This window comes from Canis lupus, chromosome 25, assembly GCF_003254725.2.
Source record: "Canis lupus dingo isolate Sandy chromosome 25, ASM325472v2, whole genome shotgun sequence".
NCBI classification, from domain to species: Eukaryota; Metazoa; Chordata; class Mammalia; order Carnivora; family Canidae; genus Canis; species Canis lupus.
Genome location: NC_064267.1, coordinates 45,421,126 through 45,444,300, shown reverse-complemented (window position 1 = coordinate 45,444,300; position 23,175 = coordinate 45,421,126). Strand labels below are relative to the sequence as shown.

Below are 23,175 nucleotides of genomic sequence, written 5' to 3'. Positions count from 1 at the left end.
CCTGCTGAGAGGGGCTCAGGGACCCCTTCCCACATCAGTGGGAGCAGTCCTGCCTTCATCATATTCATGCATCCAAGATCCTAGAAGGTGGCCTCTGAGGAAGTTTCTGCTGCCAAAGAGCAGCCTGAAACATCTACTCTACTCTGCTCTGCACACCTGCTCCCATCTCCTACCTGCACAGGCAGATGGGGGACGTCTGGATCCTTAGTCTCTTGGATTGGATAAGAGCGCCACTATTGTCATTGAAGAAAAATAGGTTTATAGATGGCTTACCAAGCTCCTAAGGTGATGGATTTATTCATGACAACCCCAACAGAGTTGGAGTTTCACACACAACTTGGGAAATAAGATTGCATGACTCCAAAACAACAACACAATGTAACATGATACAGCATTCGATAACCACCATCTATGGTCTTGAAGCCTCTCCAGAGTTACTACTGGGATACTAATTCTCTCTGTGGATCAGATTTGCAGTATTTGGCATTCACATGAAAGAGGCACCGGCATTCCACCCATTTGGAGGTCACTGGAGTAATGATGCTTAAAAGTATGTGTTTCAAGTCTAGGACCATCCCCTTATTTTCTCTTTAACTCTGAGTGTATTTCTCTAAATGAATGGAACTCTCAACTAGAAGTTGGAAAAGCCGGTCAAGAAAATGAGAGCCTGTAGCATGGATGGACCTCCCCTGATAGACTCCACCAGTAAGCTGGAGGGAATGCAAACTGGTGCAGCCGCTCTGAAAAACGGAGGCTCCTCAAAAAGTTGAAAATAGAGCTACTCTATGACCCAGCAATTGCACTACTAAGATTTAACCAAAGGATACAAACATAGTGATTCAAAGGGGCCCATGCACCCTAATGTCCACAATGGCCAAACTATGGAAAGAGCCCAGATGTCCATCAGCAAGTGAATAGGTAAAGAAGATCTAGTATACACACACACACACACCCACATATATATATAAGAATATTACTCAGCCATCAAAAAGAATGAAATCTTGCCATTTGCGATGATGTAGTTGGAGCTAGAGAGTATCATGCTAAGTGAAATAAGCTAGTCAGAGAAAGACAAAATGATATAATTTCACTTATATGTGGAATTTAAGAAACAAACAGATGAACATAGGGGAAGGGAAGTAAAACAAAATAAAATAAAAACAGAGAGGGAGGCAAACCATAAGAGACTCTTAACTCTAGGAAACAAACTGAGGTCGCTAGAGAGGAGGTGGGGGATGGGGTAATTGGGTGACAGGCATTAGAGAGGTCATGTGATGTGATGAGCACTGTTATATGCAACTGATGAACCACTGACTTCTACCTCTGAAACTAATAATATACTATATGTTAACGAAATTGAATTTAAATTTAAAACATTTTTTAAAAAAATAATCCACCAGTAAAATGACAGCAAGGGCATCTCACAATGTTTAATATCCTATTTGAAGAGGATGATTTCTTGTAGTGCACACACTCAATTCACTGTGCTGTTCTTCTCAAAAATCACGGGGTTGGTGAACACATCAGGAAGGTTCAGGAAACATCACACCACTGGCCAGAGAGTCCAAAGTTCAGGCAAAATCAAAAGACTTGTCAAAATACTCATTTTAATGATGAACAATTCAATGTCAAGAGGAACTTGGATCAGCACACAGAGAAATATCTATTTATATAATCTAGCTTCGAGGGAAAGAAGACTGAAAAAAATAGGTAGAAAAAAACAAAACAACAGCAAGGGCTTGGATTCAGGAAAGGCCAAGCTTGAGGCTGCCCCACAGTGTCGCCCGGTAGATGGTGAGCATCATATAGGACGAACCCACAGCAGCTCAGCACAGTGCCAGGGTGACATGAGCGTCCGTGCTCCTGTCCTTACTAGCAATAGTAGTGTGGGGACTTCATAAGAAGAGTGAATAAGGCTGTCGCCGAGAAAGCAAAGTGGCCGAAAAGACTAGTGACTCGTGAGCATCGCCACCTTCTCCCTTGCCTCCCCCGCCAGGGAAACGTGTTTCATCTGCTCACTCCTGGGGCCCATGTGGAGTGAAAATGGGGAGTAGCCTAGAGAAGCTGAATAGATTTACTTTCAAAGGGACCCAGAGAAACAGGAGGAAGAGGGGAGAGATGGTAGGGGTGTGTGAGGAGAGCCGGGCGCGCAGGCTGCCCAGGGCAAAGGGCATGGTACGGCCATGGCAAGATAGGTGGATGTCATCTTCTGGATGTTTTCCTGAGTTCAACCATCCCTATGAGTTCTCTCTCTCCATCTCAGAAGGTGACTACAAAAACAACACGTCCTTGGACCTCAGAGTTTCCACGGGTCAGGAACCTGGGCACAGTCGAGGGGGGATCTCTGCCGTCCAGGTACTGGCCGGAGCTGAGGTCTCATCTTCAAAGTTGGACTAGACAAGGCCCTGCTTCTCAAGCTCACCTGGTTGTCAGCAGGGTCGAGTTCCACGGGTCCTGAGGACCTCGCTGGCTGGTGGCGGGAGGCCCCCCGTGGTTTCTGGCTCCGTGGGCCTCCAGTGTGGCACCTGGTTTGTCAAAGCCTGCCAGCGGATAGGGCAACAGAGAGAATCTGCCACGAGGCAGTCATGGGCTGTGTAACCTAATCATACAAGTGATGTCCCAAGTCACCTTTGCCTTATTCTATTGGTAGAAGCAAGTCGCTAGGTCCCACCCGTCATTCCAGGGGAGGGGACCACACAGGGGCAGGAGCACCAGGAGGACAAGAGAGGGATCAGGGGGGTTCGGGCCTTCTCAGAAGTCCACCTACCACTGGGCCCTTGCATTCATATTCATTTCCAGCGCTCTTGCTCTGACCTGAGTATCTTTTGAATAAAACATTGCACCGAGAGCGGCCTTAAGATTTTTCGATTTTCTCTGGGTCCCACACATGTAAGAATCAAAGCAGGACCCCTAAGGTATCTGATTCAGCAGCAACGCTAAGGAGGCGATCTGAGTAGCTGGAGGAAGCAATGACGGAGCCCACAGCAAACCTGACTCTAACGGCACAAAGTCGGCGCTGGGGCAAGTTTGCTCATCTGCCCGCTGCCTTTGGGTCACTCTCTGAGCTACTGTTACCCAACCCCCCCCCACACACACACACACCCATGACAGTCATTGTAATCTGGGATTTTGACCTACCTTGTTATTATCAAGCTATTTTTTTTAGATTGTATTTCATGTATGAGAATAATTTTCATTTTCATATTAATTTTATGTCTATGATTTCGACCCTCTTCATGTGTCCCTGGTGTCCCTGCCCAGTGGGAGTCTATTCACACCTGCCTTGTCTACCCTGGACTCATCTGCCTGCATTAGGAGGAAGACCCTGGGGATGATTTCAGTGGAGTGACTCATAAGACATGTGTGTGAGGAGCTTTTTATTCATGTGAATGTCTTTTTCTGCACGTGGACAACTTGACAACACTTTCCCCCCACGTAGGACCTGTTCCACTCTTCTTAGACTTTTGATCTTATAAAGGAAAACCCGGAGAGCAGCCTCATTGTTATCCTTTCTGTCCAACATTTCTTTGGTTTTCCCCCTTATTCTTATATGCTAATATTTTTTTTGACTCTTACCAGATAATGACCTAAATTTTCACTTTGACCATGGGCTCTTTTTACACAGACTCAAGTTTGGTTGTTTTGTTTCGTTGCAGCCCTGGAAAGCTTGCTGTTGTCCTATTACTGTGCTCTGATTACAGCCCATGCTGGGTACGGATGACTCAGGGGAGAGCGTTGTGTCCCCAGTCCTATAATGCGGCGTTGTGACCAAGAGAGAAGGGCGATGCTCAGAAAAGAAGTCTCATGGCCCACCAGTGAAGTGCCTTCCAGAATTGACTCCAGTCCTATTTCTGCAGGAAACTGGCACCCTACTCAGGCACCATCAAGTGACCCAATGTCAAACCAGAGAACATGCTCAGGTGTTCAGTGGACACCAGCCCATGGCACAAGCACCCGCCCAGTATGTCATGAGGCTTTGCCCCCGACAAATGCAGCTACTCGGAGCAGCAGTGCCACTCCCTGCTGCAGCCATCACCTGTGGGGCCACGGGGAGCACCCAGAGATGCGTCATGTAAGTGGCAGGCCTTTCAGAAGAAGACAATGGTCCACACAGAGCAGGCCTGAGAGTCAAAAAGTCAACAGAATACATCTTCTTCGCTGGGCCAACGAAAAACATCAGATGTTCCATTCAAAAAAACAAAACAAAACAAAAAACACACACACTGGGTCTCCCGCAGGGCAAAATTAATAGGCTTAGAGATGTTCTGGTGAAATTATTCAAGGTAAGAATAAACACACCATTATACAAACAGCACAGCAGGAAAAAAAAAATGAGGTACAAGAGGGAGGGGAGTAAGGCTGGCATCAAACTCCTGCAAGCTAGAGGATGGAGCATATTTGCATTTCTCCGAGGGAAAAGACTGGATCTAGGAATTGTATCTTCAGCTGCGTGGGGGGCAGAGAGGAACACGTGGGATCTGGGGTGGGGAAGGGGGCCACCCGCATCCACCAAGCGGCTGTGGAAAAAGGGGGCAGGGTCGGGGAGGGTATACGTGGGGAACACGTGGTACTACTTCTTAGCAGTTTAAATTTCTACTTTTTCCTTGGTGGGCGCCCAAAGTTTTGAAGAGACTGACTACAACATTGCTGAGTAGCAAGAGGAGCGCAGAGGGTCCAAGGAGAGGGTAACGCTGGTGACATGAGGAGCTTATAGAAGCTAACTGCACCCGACCCTGGCTGGGCCCCACGCGAAGGCATGAACCGGTCAGGGTCAGGTGCAAGCAGGACCAAACCCAGGCGTCCCCGCTCCCGGCAGCCGCCAGGGCACCTGCATCAGGGGACGGGGTGAGGCGAGATGCGCGGCTCTAAAGGAGCATCTTCCCAGTGATGGAAGCGTTCCAAAGCTTGATGGTGGTGGCGGTTACACAATGTACCCCTGCTAAAAGTGTGTGTGTAAAACCATACACTCACAAATGAGTACATGTGAAACCGGTGAGGAATCCCGGTAAGGTCTGTGGATCACGCCAAAGTCAGTTTTCTGGTTCGGGTGTTAGGCTAGAGCTCCGTGTGGTGTCACCATTGGGGGAAATGGGCAAAGCGTATGTGGGACCTCTCGGTGTTCGTTTTCCAACTTCCTCTGAACATACCATCGTGTCCAAATAATAATTTAAAAGGAAAATAATTCCCGTGTAAAAAGAACCCTGGGCCCCATGGTGGGGGGTCATCCTAGGTGGAACCTGGTGACACCTACACCTACAACCTATGCCTGTTCCCTCTAAAGTCCTGAAGGCAAGTGGAGGGTGCATCCCGAACATAAAGCTCCAGGGAAGGGATTCCAGGGTAGGCCAAGGGATGGGCCCCAGGGTACAGATACCCGAGAGTCTGGTCAGACTTAGGACTTATTTGTTTAACTGTGTATGATCTTTGCTTTCATAGTTTTATCAATATCTCAATTATTTTTATTTATGGTCCTTGCTCTTAAAGATTGCTGATGGATCTGATGAAATTAATGGAGCCCTAGTACCCGCTATGGAGATGGCCTCAGTAAAAATCAAAACCAAAATGGACTTGAATTGCTCTTCACGTTTTCACAAGTTCATAATAAGATCTCAAAGATACTGACTCCTACACACATCAGAAGGTACGGCGTCTCGGATTTCCTACCCAGAGAGACACGTGTTCTCTGCACAGACTGAATTTGCTGGGCCCCCAAAAAGTGCTCATCGGCTCTGAGGTGGCCCACAGACTCTGCATCTCTAACAAGTTCTCAGGTTTAGGCTGGTGCTTCTGGTCAGGGAGAACCACTGGGCCATTTAGAGAACCACTGGGCTCCCCCGGGACCCCACCAACAGTACCCATGACCCTCTTGTCTCTGGCTGCAATCCCAGGCTCTTCAGAACTTGTAATTGGATCTTTTTAAAACACAGAGCATGTAACTGGGATGCTTTAGAGACCCTATCATATCAGTTTGGCCTTAGTGTGCTTCTGTGGTCACAGCTTGAATTTATGGCCAATGCAGCTCATCCTGCAAGCCCATGAAACACATGTCATCGTGCCGTGAATGGCACCCTAATCCCAGGAATGAATAATGGTCATGTCTTATGTAATGTCCCTTATGTCCCAGGCGCTATGCTCAGCTCTTCGCATGTATGAACCCTCAGTCTTCCTTATTATTTCCCCACTTAAATAGATGAAGAAACCGAGTCACAGAAAGGTTAGACAACTTCCCCAAAGTCACACAGCAGATCAGTAGAGGATACAAGACTCAAACTCACACAGGCTGGTCTGAGAGCCTAGTCCTTAAACATTAAGCTCTTGTGTGCTACTTTAATACCTCTTTGGGAAGAGATAGATTGTCATTTATATTGTATTAGTACACTATTAAAATTTAAATCAAGGAATCAAAACCTGGTTTTGTTGGCCAGGGGAGAGGTTGGCCTAATATTATTTTTTATTGCTGATGCTCATCAGCAATTTTAAATAATCTAGATATCACCCATTCCCAACGGAATACTCTTACACCCTGTGAGCCTGTTGCAAAAACAAAACCAAAACCAAAAACCAATCTGCTCTGTTACTGTCCGAATATAAGAATGGCATGGGGCACATTTTCGAGAGTACGGCTTACCTGCCTCTCACCACAGTCAAACCAGTCCTGAGATGTCCTTTCCAAGCAGGACGTTTATCTAAGTCTCCATATGGTAAAGGAGACGGGAGAAGTTTTCCTCACCAAACACTGAAGGAGAGGAATTGTGTGGTTCACGCTCTGAAAGAACGTTCCAAGGGGCCCTACCAAACCACGGCCATCTCCACTCTTTGCTCCCATCAATTATTCATTATAATGGTGAGTATGACACTTGCAGAAGCTCCAAATAGAAATGACACCATCCAGAGAAATCTTCTCAATTCCCATTCTGGCCTGAGCCTGCCAGGGTGCACACAGGAGCGACAATGGACCCTTGAGGGTCCATGTACTCCTAGCCTCCCCTGCCTCATTCACCCTGGAGAATTTGTTTCATTACAGGAATTATCCTGCTTTTCTAATTGCCATATTTTTGTCAGCCACATTTTTGAAGTTTGCATTGATAGGTAAAACCCCAATGGTGAAAGCCCCAGGGGAGCCCCCAAAGTCATTTGATCCCAGTGTCTCTCGCCCCAAGAGGACAGGTGAGAGACAGGAAGTGAGTCCCTGCAGCAAATGAGCTGGAAGGTGCTGTTTGCTGTGAGCCCTCCCCACCCCCACCCCCCCAGGATAAGAGGAAAGGCAGGGAGTCCCTAAGTGCCTGGATCCTGTTGTCTTCACAGATACCAATAACATCAATTCTTAGGCAAGACAAGATGAATAATGGGCGACACCAACTTTGTTCCAAATTTTAAAGAATTACAAATCAAAAGTCACAACCTTGAAAGAAAGCTCCTCACACTCTCGAAACAGCCGAGGAGCTGAAACCCCAACCGTAAGTGTATTTGTATTCTGCTTAAGAATCTTAACTCTGAAGAAGTCAGCATTGGCTATCGCGGCCTCAAAATTAAATAGAAATAAAACCTCTAATTATCCAACCCCCAGTAGTTCCCTTTTGCTTCTAAAGAATACAAGCAGTGAGCGTGTGTCAGAAGCTAAATGTAAAAGTAAGTCAAATATGCTTTTCTTCTTTATCAAAGACTTTTGACTGTCTGAATACATCTTTCTTGATGCTAATTTAGGTTCCATTGTAGTCTTGATTTAAAAAAACAAAAAACAAAAACCTGTTTTGTGATGTCCTCGATAGGTCTGAGAACATAGGATCGCTTTTAGATAGTTGCAGAGTTAAGATGCCAGTGAATCTTTTAATAAGGCTCATTTGAGGACATTTCTGACTCCGTCAATCAGAAAATAAAAGCTGTAATCGTATTTTAAAATCATTCAAAAACCTAGCACAGGCTCCACTTCTAAATAAATCCGAAACAGTACCCTAAAGATCTGTGAACTAGTATTTTGCTTAACCCCACGGCTCCTTGAGAAATTTCACCTTTTGTCTCGGTTTCAAATCTTCCTAGAAAAGCTAAATGATGTCCTTGCCAACCACACTCTATTCACCCTCTATTCTACAAGTTACAACAACGGCAACGTTTATAGAGACGCGAAAAGCAAAAGTCGATAACATACCGGTTGAGGTTTGTGAGGCAGGATTTGCTTTCCCTGGAAAGATCCTGCCGGCCTTCCCTTCTTGCCAGGGAAGAAGGCTTTTATACCGGGAGCTGCCTCAGCCCCGCCCTCCTCCCCGAGGAGGAACAAAAAAATGTAGGCCGAAGACTCTTACAGCCCGGGCTTACGGTAGCAACTTAGGCATCTAAGCTGAGCCACCAATGCCTAACTATGGAACGTGGTATTTTAAACGCTGATAAGGTAAACACAAACTTCCTCCTCTTGCCCGGCCAATCCTCTAGTATTAAGTCATACTAAAATTTAATTTCTACAATTTGCGGCACATCTTAAAAACCACAAGTGAAATAGGAAATGCGCACTATGGAAGGTAATGACAAGATTAATTAATAGATTAAAAGCTTTTAATTGATTAGGAAAAAATCATAAACAGAGGACATTTAATAAATTTTTTTTTCTTCAGATTCTGGTAGCTTTCTCTACACCGACGTGTATTCAGCACTGGGCTAACTGGGCAGGGGTCGGCAGGGGTGGCAGGAAGCCTAATTTATAGTAATTTCCATGATTTCCTTACACTTTGTCTTTATGAATACTCCACTAGCAGAGATGAAGTACTAATCGCCAGGAGGCAACCTTCATTCATTTTCTTTAAATGATGTAGCACAAATACGATTTCAATAGTTTTGTCATAATCAATGCTCCTGGAGTATTGGCTATTCTTTTTTTTTTTTTTAAGATTTTATTTTTAGGTAATCTCTATACCCAACGTGGAGCTCGAACTCACAACCCTGAGATCGAGAGTGACACACTCTCCCAATGGAGCCAGCCAGGCACCCTGCCTTCTCTTTCTATTATGTATTTATATATGAAGTGTATGCTATCGGCAAGAAGAAAGAGGATAGTGCCATTTAAAAATCGATTATATAGGGACACGTGGGTGGCTCAGTGGGTTAAGCGTCTGACGTCGGCTCAGGTCATGATGTCAGGGTCCTGGGATCCAGCACCTTGTGGGGCTCTGTGCTCCGCAGGGGAGTCTGCTTCTCCCTCTCCCTCTGCTCCTCCCCCTGCTCATGCTCATTTTCTCTCTCAAATAAATAAATAAAATCTTTTTAAAAAATAATTGATAAAACATAAAATTTGACTACACAGTACAAACAAATGCAAAAGGGTTAGAGGTTAAACATAAGGAAAGTCAAGGGGCAATTTCTTAAAGGCAGAAGGATCTGAAGAAGATCTGAAAGGAGAGACAAGATGCAATTCGTGAGAGTGGCCGCACCTATGGAGAGCATATTCAGTTCAAAGGGAGAAAATCCCTTTGACAAAGAAAGACAAAAATGTTAAGATAGGCCACAAACCCAAATAGTCCAAGGCTCAGGAAAGTCATGGAAATGAATGGAGTGACCAAGTGCAAGGCAATGGTGAAGAGGCGGGGCTGTGGAAAATTGAGAATGACAGGTGCTATGTGTGAAAAGGACCCATGTGAGAAGAGATCTAGCAGGGAATGAGGACAGAATCAGAGAAATCTCAAAATTACTCTTAAAGTGGATCCTAGGACTAAAATTCCGGCACACCTACCATCTCCTTCCCCGTCCCCCACACACATACCCAGAGCCCCTGGATTCCGTCCTCTCTTTCATGAGCCTGCAGCCCACACAGCATCCCTCCAGGTATTCTCAGAGATAAAGGCATCAGAAGGTGGGACGAGAAATCTAGTTTGAAAACCAGAAAATGAACTGGAAAGGACTAGAAAGCTAGAAAATTATAGACAAAGTGGACCACGATACGCTATGCAGGGATACTGGTGTGAGGGGTGAGGCCACCATCCCAGGCTGACAGAGAGGAAGCTGATAGCAGAGGGGAAGAGCATGACGGGGGTGAAGCATGGCCTTTCATCAGATGAAACCCTACAGAGCCAGAGAGCACCTTGACTTAGAGCATATTTATAGGGAAAGACTCAAAATTCATTCTGTCAACTGATCGGTGTAGGTTGCAAAACTGAGTGTATGGTTTCATCTTGGGTTTAAGATATGCTTTGAGGGAAGGACCAAAGGATAAGGAGGCTGGGGTAGAGATGGAAGGGGACGGGTGGTGTTTGGGAGAATCCATGCAAAGGTGTCATGACACCGAGGAATAAAGAAAGGTGAGGCTTTGAGTACACAGCTGGGGGCTCAGCTTTGATCTGATGGACAGTCTCTTGTAGGTGAGTTCATAGTGACAGCAAGAGTCACAGCCATGCTGAAGGTCACACGCAGCCTAAACTTGAGGGTTTGCAAGGAGGAGAGTCCCTAGGTGGACACAGTCCCTGTGAGGTCCAGGGAAAGCAGATGCCTCCTGAGAATGATGCGGACAGGTCCAAACTCCAGGCCTGGAAGCTGCGCCTACTGCATGCTTCAGTGTCCCAGAATGCTGGATTGAGCCCCTGTTCTGGGCTGAATTGTGTGCCTCACCCCCATCCCTCAGAATGTGACCATATTTAGAGACAGGGTTCTTCTTACAGAGGTGACCAAGCACAATGAGGTCTTCAGGGTGGGCCCTGGTTCCATATGCCTGGTGTCCTTATAAGGAGATGAGACCAGGACGCAGACACACACAGGGAAGACCACATGAGGACACAAGAAGCCAGCCATCTGCAAGGCAAGGGAGGCCTCTGAAGAAACCAAACCTGCCAACTCGATCTTGAAATTCAGACTCCAGGACGGTGAGGATGAAAGGTTTGATTACTTAAATCACCCAGTCTGTATTTTGTTACAGCAGCCCTTGCAGACGAATAGAGCCCCCGAGGTCAGGTGCGGAGGGAGTTGTCAGCCGGTCCCCCTAGGAACAGCCAGGAGCACCCTGGGACCACCATGGATGCCCCAGGAAGAACAGAGAGTTCCCATGGGAGCCTGTGGTGCTCCCATTCCCACCTGGCTCCCATCTTCAGCACTGCCCAGCCCAGCACGTTCCCCTGAGGGGTGACAGATGGGCTTTTCCTGTAATGTCGGGAGCCAACTGGGCCTGTCCTGCCCTCAGAGTGAGATGAATTAAGTTAGTGTGGACTTTCCTCCTTCGTTTCCTGATTCCTAAACCAACGGATTCTTTGTGTCCCAATTTTCACCCTAATTGCAAACTTGTATCCATAACAAAGTACCATCCAGCCTAAACAAGTTCTAGTCAAATGTCTTCTTTATATCTTGAATGTCCTTTTTTTTTTTTAATCTTGAATGTCTTAAGTGAATGGATCCGTGCTGTTAGTCAATGCCGTCATGTACGGGAGGGATGGAGATAGACGCACAGGTAGAGATATATAGGTATGGACATCCAGGTGTAGTATAGATGTGTGGTTATAGGTATAGGACAGGTACAGACATAAAACCCGCAGATTCGCCATTTTATCCAAGACTTAACAAAATGCCCAAATTCCTCTACCAAGGCAAGTGTGAGGGATTTTTTTAATGACTTTTTAAATGCTAGGTGGTTGCATTATCTTTCAAGTGCCAGAAGGTGGCTTCTCTGAGCAAAATCGGCGGCTGCCTCAGGGATGTGCTCATGCACGTGGATCTTCAAAGCGGGTTTCACAGGTGAATAATGACACGGGCCAGGCATGTTGCCCCAGACCTTTCTTGGCCCCATCAGAGAAGCAAAGCCTGTAAGCACAATCCCCGCCAAATCTGGAGGCTGGATAGTCAGCTTTGCTTTCCTATTTTCTGCACTGTGAGAAAACACGTCGAAACAGAATGAACCAGAGATGTGGGCGGGGCGGGGGGGGGGCGGTGGGAGGGGTGCTGGGTCCATCACAGTGGAAACATACCTAATGCCACCAAACTGAACAATTAGAAATGGGTGGGATGGCAAATGCCACATTACGTATGCTTTGCCACAATGATAAATAACTTTCGGGGCACCTGAGTGGTTCAGTCGGTTAAGCATCTGCCTTCAGCTCAGGTCATGATCCCGGGGTCCTGGGATCGAGTCCCCCATGGGGCTCTCTATTCAGTAGTGAGTCTGCTTCTCCCTCTGCCTCTGCTGCTCCCCCTGCTTGTGCGCTCTCTTTCGCTCTCTCTCTCTCGCGCTCTCTCTCTCTCTCTGTTAAATCAATCAATCAATCAAACTTTAAAAAAAAATAATAAAAGAATAAGGCAGACAACCAACGGCCCTGAGCACTCCATCCCTGGAAGATAGGTCTGGAAGACAGGTCTGGACTAGGGTCAGGCTCCAGGGCAACCTTGGGCCAGGTCCCTGACCTCTCTGAGCCCGGCGTCCTCACGTCTCAGGACACCACCTGTAAAGCTCTCGGCTCGGCTCGGTCGGCAGGACGGGAGTGTAGCACCGGGGAGTATGCATGCGGCTGTGTACCCTGTGGCACAGATGTGACATTTCCCGACAGACAAGCTTGCCCCCAACACCGGTGAGCAAGGAATTAGAGGATTTGAGACGTAAAGCAGATCATCTCAAAGAGCCTCAGAGGAAATCGCATTGAAACAAAATCTGCGATTCAAGCAGATAAAGCAAGCGGGGTGATGAGGAGGGGAGGTGGGAGGTTGAGTCTTTTGAGGAACTACTTTTGCCTCGACTCCTGCCCAAGAAGTGCTTCAGCCTCCGAGTGCCAGAGAAAATGAGACCACTCTGCATATTGAAAATTCACATGGTAGTCACTGTGGCCTATCTGACCTCGCTCTTGCCCATTTTAGAGCTCAAGGCAATAAGAACCCATTTCTTCCCTTTTATCCAAATTACCGAAACTTTGCTTAAGGAGACAAAATAAGTTCTGAGTGATTTCTGACCACTTTTATGTGGTCACGGATGGCATGAGAAGGGCAGCAGACCCACTGGGGTTAGAAGAACCATTCCACCTTCCTTCTGCACCAGGGGATGAGAAACCCATCCCAAGACAGGAAGGACGCTTGGACCTACTTAAAAGCACGGTGGCTACGGCCGATGGGGGATAATGGAAAAGACAGCGTGAAAAGTGGTGGACACTTCGGATTATTAGAAGTACTGCCATCCCCCCAGAGTGGACCCTGAGTAGAAGAGGGTTCAAATGTCAGAAACAAAAATAGCCAAGAGACCCCAGATGATAACTGAGCAGTTACCCTGAAAGTAACGTGACTGGAAAGATGTTTTCCTGGGCTGGAGCTGCAGATTCAAACACCCTGAAGGCAAAGCCCAGCACTCGAGGCATCCAGTCCAGGAAAAATCGTGGTAGATAATGAAATGGGAGTCTATCGTGGGTTCTGGTCTGTTTCATGAGGCTTCCCAGCCAGAGACCAAGGATGGGCTTTCTGTTAAGCTCCTTTCCTTATATCCATCCTATAACGACGGTGTCTCAAAGAGGAAAGTACTAGACCATTCACCCGATAAACTAGTCCTATTTTTAACAAGTGTGCAATCAGAAATTTCCTCCTGTCGTGGGAATGTGTCCACAACCACCTGCGACAGTAGCTGCCATTTGTTGAGCGCCTGTTGTATGCCAAGCACGGTTCCAAGGGCTTTCCATGTGCTGACTCATGGAACCCCCCAACAAATGTGCAGGCAGATGCCGCTAGTATCATCAGCCCTGTTTTACAGGTAGTATAACTGAGGCACAGACAGGGTAAGTAACTTGCTCGAAGTATATAACTAGCAAGTGGAAGAGCCAGGTTTGAGATCCAGGCTGGGTGTGTGACTGTCATAAATAAATAAAAATTTAAAAAAAAAAAAAAGATCCAGGCTGGTGATTTCCAGCGTCCTTTTGTGTAACTTCTGTGTGACAGGCTCACACCATACACATACACACACACACACACACACACACACACAGATGCACACAGACACGCACATACCTACATATACACACAATCAGAGAGGACGCACAGGGGAGCAGGTCGGCCCTAATAAAACTCAAAGAAAGGCAAGGCTGTTCAACTGCCCTCTTCAGCCACACTTTTGTGGGACACATTATGTTTTCAGGAATTTCCAAGGATTCTTGCTTAATGTCTTACCTCTGTGTTTCGGAGGTGTCTCAGACTTACCAGTGCCAATCAGATCACTTGCATCCACACCACACCCCAGCCCTAATCTGCACCTCCCCATGGCAGCTGGTGACTGTCACCATCCCAGAGTCGTTCTTGGGTGTCTCCCTCCATGACCCAACCCATCAGTAGCTCCTGGGGGCTCTGCTGCCAGTCCCAGTTTGGTGTACCCCAAATCCAACCATTCCAGGGGTCGCCACTGCCACCTCCTCCATCCAAGGCACCACTGTCTCTTTCCTGGAAGCCTATATGGCATCTAGCTGCTCTGTCCCCTTCCACTCATGCTCCCACTGACCCATTCTCTACCCCTCTTCCAAAGCCATCTCCTCAAAGCCCCTATCAGATCACATCAGTCCCTATTATGGAGTCTTCAGGTGGCTTCCCATAATAGGCAGGATAAAATAATGGCCAAACAGTGGCCCACAGTGGTTAGCAATCTGCTGACCTCAGCATCCTCCCTATTGTCCCTCCCTAGGCTGTTGGCGTGTTCCATTTGCCATGTCTAGAACTCTCTTCCCCCAGGTCTCCTAGCACATGGCTGCTTTGAGGATGCCTAGAGCAGAGGTTAAGAGCTCAGGCTTCAGAAGGGGACTGCCCAGGTGAAAACCCCAACTCTACCATTTCACCTGTGTGAACCTGGGCAAGTTACTGGACCTCTCAGTGGCCACTTTTCCCATTTGTAAGAAGGAGGTAATAATTACAACATCCTTGTAGATATTTTGTGAGGATTTCATTAGTTAATACATGTAAGGTGTTCAAAGTAGTACTTGGCACACAGTAAGCATTCACAAACCATCCCCTCATTCAAGAAGCCCACCCTGATCTCCTACCCCCAACACTCGTCACACCGCCTGTCTTGTTTGTCATCTTCGTGTTGACCACTACTTACATTAGCTTTTTCACCATGAAACACAGTAGAAGAAAGCCTTGAACCTCCTTTTGAACACGTCACCTTTAATCAATTGCAAGTTGTGGATGGAGGATCAGCACCAACGTATACATCATTAGTCTTTACACAAAGAAGATTACAACTCCGACGACAACCAAGACTGGACACACATTAACATGGAGCCCTGAGAGCTATAGGTGCATTGGTGGGTGTTTCTACCTTTTTTGTCTCCTAACTTTTTCCTAATCCTAGAACAAGATAAAATATTTAACATTCAAATACGTCCAGTGCTTTCTTGTTCATTTTCTTGTAGACTACAAACAAATGGAAAATTAGTTGCTGTGTGATGCTATAGCTCAGGTTTAGAGAGGGTGACAACAGCATAATAACTCTGCCTCCCATGGCTCCCGGTACGGCCAGTTCCCAATAAATATTGGTTCTTTGAGTCATCTGCACGTCACCAGAGCTCCTCCAAATGGCATTTCTCTAAAGAGAAACTAAAGCCCAATAGGCTCCCTGCCTGTACTCCCACCTCCCCAGAAGATGGGCTCCTTTTCTACTTTGTTTGAAGATAAGAAGTCTCAGGACACCTGGGTGGCTCAGTTAGTTTAGCAGCCGACTCGTAATTTCTGCTCAGACTGTGATCCCAGGCCACACTGAGATCAAGCCCAATGCCAGGCTCTGCGCTCAGGTCACAGTCTCTGCTTAAGACTTTCTCTCCTTCTGCCCCTCTCCCCCATTCTCTCTCTCTCTCTTCTCTCTCTCAAATAAAGAAATATTTTTTTTAAGTCTCCATCGTGAGACTCGTTTGCAAACAACTCTACTTCTGGGCTCAAGTCATATAAAGCCATCAGTTGTGGACTAAGAACAAGTGCACCCTATATAGGCTGCAAAACAGAACGGAAACACATACCAGGACTTTTCTACCCACCATGATTCTTTTTCTGTGAAGGACATTTCCTTCTGTCTGTCTGTCTGTCTGTCTCTCTATCTCTGCCTTTTTCACTCCTCATGTTGTACCCTCTCTTTCACCAGTGCATCAGGACTCTTGGCAATTCCAGTATCACTCTGAGCCCAACCACTGATACTCACACTTGAAAGTTGCTAGATCTTTCTCTAGCCCCTTTCTCTATCCTCTGTGGCATATCTATTATATTAGAGACTTGGAGAAATTTTATTCATCAGATCTTTTAAAGAGATCAGCCTATCAGTTTGACTCTCTGCTGCAAGTAAATGAAAATCCAACCCAAACTCAAGTTAGGTCAAGTATGGGACTTATCAGCTCAGGACCTGAATGTGACAGGGTCATACCATCTTAAGGATCAGCTTGGTCATGGGCTCAGGGAACATCACCAGGATCTGGCCTTTGTCTGTGTATTTCTCTATCCACGCTTTATTCTCAGATATGTTTTTCTACTCATGATTCTAGGATGGCCACACAGCTGGGTCTACATCATCTCTTGTGCAAAGAACATGGGGGAAAGAGTGCCCACTTCCCAGACCACATAAACAGAAGTCTTAAAGTTGAATCAAATTGAATCAAAATTGAATGTAAATGAAGGGTCTCATTCACTTGGATCATAGTCTTCACATCCTTATCCCTACAGCCTCAAGATGACACTTTAAAAAAAAAAAAAAGCTTTTATTTATTTATTTGTTTATTTATTTATTTGAGAGAGAGCGTGAGTGGGAAGGGGAGGAATATAGAATCTTGAGCAGACTTCCTGCTAAGCATGGAGCCCAATGCAGGGCTCGATCCCACAACCCTGAGATCACGACCTGAGGCGAAACCAAGTCGAGCCACCCAGACATCCCTCGAGATGACACGTAATGCTTTACCTGCACACTTCGGAGACAAGTCTTCTCCGAATGAGTGATTTCAATTGTCCTGATCGGTTGTCAAATACCAGCTTTTAGTCCTTGTTCCAAAAACTTTGGCTACCTCAGCTCATTCGGTCTCTGAATCACCCCATGGAGTGGGCGGCATTATTCCATTTCACAGATGAGGAGATTGAGGCTGAAAAATATGAAGTAATTCACCCACGTTCAGCTACAAGTGTCAGAGCCAGAAATCGAACCGCAGTCTGTCTAGCTCCAGAGACCGTGCCCTTAATAACAAAAGTCAATTTCCACATCAGGCCCCGGGTGTTGGTTGTTATTATTTTATCTGAATGATTGTTTTGGCGCAGTTAATTTAGAACACTAGCTGAAATCTCCATCACTGCGTAAAAGGTTCATTTCACTGTGAAATCATATGTCTGCGCTGGACCCAATGGAACCGACAGTCGGGCTATGAACTTGCTCTCATGCCAACCCCAGACTCGGCTCCTGCTCCCACAAATTTCTGAAGCAACGACATTCCCCCCCAAGGCTCAGTGGGATCTGGATTCAGAGCGACAGGAGGCTGAAGCGTGCCACAGGTGTGCCTGCGCATCCCAAGTTCCTTCTTTGGCACCACTGCTCCAGGTGAGAGTCAGGCAGGATCAGAAGATAAGAAAGGAACATCCAAATCACAGGCTTCTCTGATCCCCATTTTGACAGAGACAGTCAGCCATTTGAAAGCGGTTGAAAGCAATTATTGAAAACAATTTAAATTCTAAATACACTGAATTTTAGAAAAAAAAACTGCAATGAAACGACACTTTTATGAAAAATAGATGAGGTTGCTTCCAGTAATTATAGATCAGTACGGATATGTTTCTTTCATTGGCCATTAATTTATATCAATTATTTATCAAGTCCTGTGATGCTGTGTGCTTAAAACCACTTAGGACTGGGTGCTTTAATGTGTTCTTTAAAGGGACAGACTATAGATTCCACTTCACGATGTGCTTTCTCTCCTGCGACTGGCATGGAAAGAAAGAATAAGCTGTTGGGATCAGAAACAACCTCATCCTTAAAAGGAAGTTACTTCTCCTACCTTCTGCCTCCTAAAGTTATGGTGAGAATTTCTACAACGATTTTTTTTTTTTTTGACGGGGGAGGAAAGGGGACCAATAGTTTCCTTGATTATAAAGATGATGCTCTTCTTAAGAACATTCTTGGTGACCCAACACAATGGGCATCTTAGGCATTATCCTGGCTCAGATATGATCCTGATTAGACGTCCCATTGGATGTCCTGGCCACACCCACAAGTATGAGATCAGACTTGTCCCAAGTTACTTTATGACATCTGGTCAACCCCCCACTGCACCCAGGGAACATGAACTCAGAATTCAAGTCCAGGGATGGTGTTTAACAGATGGCTGTTCTAGCCTTTTTCTATCTTTGTGCTGTTTCCTCTTCTTGGATCTCTAGTAGTAACAACAGTGCCTGCTAATACAGAACAGAAACTCCTGGAGTGTCAGAGAAGAAGTAGGAAAAGTGGTGAAGATGACTCAAGATAGAAGTAGTAGCAGTGGTGGGGAAGACTCTTTCACTCCAAGACGAGCTCAACTGCAGGTGCCCACTCATTGGGAAAACCATATGCCAGCCTGGATCAACCACTAAAGTCCAACTCACCTTCTGGTGGTATTTAAATACCAGCAAGCTGGCTGGCCATTGCATCCCTTCTCTATTTTCATGACTGACTTTGATCTCATGCCTCCATCCGGCTGAACAACCATGCCTGACACTCTCTCTCCTCCATGCTTTGCATGTTGGCTTGCTCCCTCACTGGGATATTTTCTCTCCCACCTTCTCTGCCTGGCTTAACGCCTTTGCTCAGCCTTGAAGGGCCCAATTCGAGCATTTCCATTTCAAGAACCCTGTTCTCCGTTTCTGCCCTTTTTTTCCCTGAGTCATACCTCATGTGACCATCACTGCTGCTACGTTGGTCCCTCACTGTGTTGTGACTTCTGTGAGGACAGGGCTAATGTCTCCTGGAGTTCTCAAGGCACCCTGGGATGTCCAGAACAGTCAGAGAGAGAGAGAGAGTGCTTGGAATACATTGTGTAATTAATGAACCATGCCAAAAATGAGCGAACAAACCAGTTCTGGATGTACGGGGGGGGGGGGGGTGGAAATGATTTTGTTGACAAATCTTGAAGGGCCTCATCAGTTTCAAATCTTTAGGATTTGGATTCTTTCTTCTCTATAATTCACACGCTAGATTCCATCCCCAAACATTCTCACCATTGTGGTTTCATCTTAAATTTAGAAAGTTGATAAAAGTAATCTACTAAAAAAGAGTAGCTTTGAAGGCCTTATTCCTGAAGAAAGGATGAAGAACCTGAAATTGGTCAAATCAGAGATCTCATTCAGTAAAAGAATAAGGTTTCAAATGGGAAATTATATGACCTGAAACAATAATTTGTCATATTTAAATAGTTCCTTATCAGCTATGAAGAATTTCTGAATATGCTGTGCCTTTTTGTTTACCCATATTTCAGCTAAGCATAGCCTGGATGAAATGAAACCCAGGTATCTGGCATTTCAACATAGCACATGGGCCATATACATTATTTGCTTAAGAGGGTCACTTTAGAGCCAGGCTGCCTATGTTCCAATCACATTCATCACAGACAAGCTGTGTGACCTCGGGCAAGTTGCATAATCTCTCTGAGCCCTAGCTTCTTCACCTGTAAAGTGAAGGTAATGGTTGAACCTTCTTTTGAGGGTTGTTGTGCGATATAAAATAGTTAATGCTATGCTTCTCAACCTGGGCTGCATATTAGAGCTATCAGGAGGGCTTTTTTTTTTTTTTAAGATTTGTTTAATTGTTTGAAATAGAAATAGCATGTGGGCGAGGAGTGGAGGGAGAGGGAGAGAGGCTCTCAAACAGACTCCCCACTAAGCATGAAGGCCAGTGCAGGGCCCAATCCCATGACCCTAAGAACATGACCTGAGCCGAAATCAGAGGCAGCTGCTTACCTGACTCAGCCACCCACATGCCCCCATCAGGAGGGTTTTTATAAAATACTGATGCCCAAGCCACATTGGACCAATGAGAGCAGAATATCTGGAGTGAAGCCTGGCCATCCAGACATCAGTATTTTAAAAGTTCCTCAAGGTAATTCTAATACACAAACTTCATTGAGACACCCCTTCCCTACAAGTTAAATGTTGGGAATCACCTAGCACCATGCCTGGCAAACATTACGTAATGTTTAGTATGCGTGCCCTTTCTTTCTTTTGTTTTTAAAGAGTTTATTTATTCATGAGAGACACAGAGAGAGGCAGAGACATAGGCAGAGGGAGAAGCAGGCTCCATGCAGGGAGCCCAACGTGGGACTTGATCCTAGGACCCCAGGATCATGACCTGAGCCAAAGGCAGGTGCTCAACCACTGAGCCCCCCAGGTGCCCCAACACGTGGCCATTCTTGATGCATGCAATCACCAGCGGGTTTACCTGTATCATTGTGGCATGGGGCTATGGATGACTTTTGATTTCCACTTTACTGATTTTCCTTGCCTTTTAGTTATTCTTGCAGGAAAGCTCTTTAAAATGTGCTGCATACTTTCCCTTATTCTTTTTTCTGTTAATAACTTTTTAAAATTCACATAGGTAATTAGAAATTGGAAAAAAGCAGTACATAAAAACGCATTTAAATCTCCTATAATTCCACACCAGAGAGAACTACTATTCACAGGTTGTATAATGCTTCTCCAGATTTTAGTAACCAGGTATATGTTCCAAAACTAGATCACTCAAGGAGCACCTGGATGGCTCAGTCAGTTGAGCAGCTGGCTCTTGGTTTCAGCTCAGGTCATGATCTCAGGGTCCTGGGATGGCCCTGCAGCGGCGGGCAGGGGCGGGGATCCCCCACTCAGCAGGGAGTCTGCTTCAGGATTCTCTCCCTCTGCCCCTTCCCCATTCTCTCTTGTAGGCACTCGCGTGCATTCTCTCTCTCTCTCTCTCTCTCTCTCTCTCTCTCTCTGTGTGTGTGTGTGTGTGTGTCTCCCTCAAATTTTAAAAAAAGTAGATTATTTGAGGTATACTGCTTTAAAATGTGCATTTTCACATTTTAGGAATATTTTCATGTTGATAAATATATTTCTAAGACTTATTCTAATCTAGAAATGACCATAATATTTTTAGCCATGCCCCTTCTTCTTTTTTTAAAACAAATAAGCTGTTTCCAGTTTCTATAAAACATTCATTCATGTATTTCTTCATTCTTTCATGTAAGAAATATTAGTAAGCATCTGCCTTATGCCAAGCATTGTTCAAAGCAGTAAGGACACAGCAAGAGGGTAAGAAAAATTCCCTTCCAACCCTTCCAAAGGGGGAAGAATGACGGTAAACAAACAAATGAACATATGATCTGTGGACAGTGTGACAAGGGCTATATGTAAAATCGAATGAGAGCAAGGGGGAGGTTGGTAGGTTAACTCGGTGACCAGATGAGGAACTTACATTGAGCAGAGAAGCACATGAGATGAAGGAGTGAGCCAAGCAGATACCCAGGGAAAGTGCATCCAGACAAATGAGGTGCCCAAATTACACCAAGAGAGCCCCTGAGCCTGGGGAAGGCAAGGCCCAGAGGGAAGGGAGAAGTAGATGACACAGGACATTGGAGAACATGGGTCAGTCCTTGGGATTTTACCCCAAGTAAGAGGGGAGCCACCGAGGGTTCCTAACAGAAGAGGAGGGACAGGACTTGTGTTCCTCCCAACTGCTGCTTGTGGAGAATGAGCCATAGGAAGGCAGAGATTAAAAACATAATCATCAGTGGGAAGGCGATTGCAAAAATCCAAACGAGAATGGTGGTGGCTTAGCCAAGGTTAGGAAAGTGGACATGGAGAGAAGTCTACTTACAACCAAATCTTTGTTCACATCTTTACCTTCTGTTATGGGCTGAATTGTGCCCTGCCCCCACTAGATTCATATGCTGAAGTCCTGGTTTCCCAGACCTTAAAATGTGACCTTATTTGGAAATAGGGTCAGTGCAGATATAATTAGTTAAGATGAGGTCATCCTGGAGTAAGGTAGGTCCCTAAATCAGTATGACTGATGTCCCATAAAAGGGGAAAACCTAGGGACAGACGTGCACAAGGAAGGACACCATGCAAGGATGAAGACACAGAGCAGGTGATGCTTCTATAAGCCAAGAAAAAGACTGCTAGCAAATCCCTGGATGCTAGGTGAGAGGTGTGGAACAGGTTTTTCCTTCAGAGCCTCCGGAAGGAACCAACCTTGCTGACACCTTGATCTTGGACTTTCTTTCTTTCTTTTTTTTTTTTTTTTTAAGATTTATTTATTTATTCATGAGAGACACAGAGAGAGAAGCAGAGACACAGGTAGAGGGAGAAGCAGGCTCCCTGCAGGGAGCCTGATGGACTCGAACCTGGGACTCCATGATCACGCCCTGGGCGGAAGGCAGGAGCTCAAGCACTGAGCCACCCAGGTGTCCCGACCTTGGACTTTCTGACCTCCAGAACTGTGAGACAACACATTTCTGCTGTTCCAGGCACCTCATTTGTGGAACAGCAGCCCTAGCCGACTAATAAAGACTAATAACGCCTCCCTAGGATAGATTCCTACAACAGAATTGCTACTTCATAGGAAACCCAATATTAAGGTTTTTGATACATATTTCTATTGCAAAGGGTTGTATCTATTTACATTTCCAACTGCAGCATCTACAGGGGTCCATGTTATCATATTCTTACTAACCCAGGAAATTAGAATTTGTTTTGTGACACGTCACAGTACAGTAGGTAAAACTACCTTATTCTACTTTAATCTGCGTTCTTTGATAACTAGTACTTGGACATTCTTCTACGTTCACTGATTCTTTTGTGAATTACTCGTTCCCATCCTTCGCCTGTTTTTCTATGGATCTACTTGCCCATCCTTACTGACTCATACACACACAAAGAAAGCATCTTTTCAAGTTTTCATTTGGCTTTTACTTTTTAACAGTTTATACTTGTGCTGTCTTTTTGTTAAGATTTTTTTTTTAAGATTTTATTTATTTATTCACGAGAGACACATAGAGAGACAGAGACATAGGCACAGGGAGAAGCAGACTCCTTGCGGGGAGCCTGATGTGGGACTCCATCCCAGGATCCCAGGGTTACTACCTGAGCCAAAGGCTCAACCACTGAGCCACCCAGGTGCCCTAAGATTTTATTTTTAAGTAATCTCTACACTCAATGTGGGGCTCGAACTCACAACCCCAAGATCAAGAGTAGCACACTCTACCAACTGAACTAGCCAGGTGCCCC

The 23,175-nt window shown here is 45.7% G+C and overlaps 1 protein-coding gene across 1 annotated transcript in view; it reads right to left on the bottom strand.

Annotated features, from left to right (window-relative positions):
- TRPM8 (transient receptor potential cation channel subfamily M member 8) overlaps positions 1-8,259 on the bottom strand; it is a 95,162-nt gene extending 86,903 nt beyond the window's left edge. The window contains 1 exon segment of the mRNA XM_049101286.1: positions 8,147-8,259. The gene's annotated coding sequence lies outside the window, so the exon portion shown is untranslated.
- Between the last annotated feature and the right edge of the window lie 14,916 nt (positions 8,260-23,175).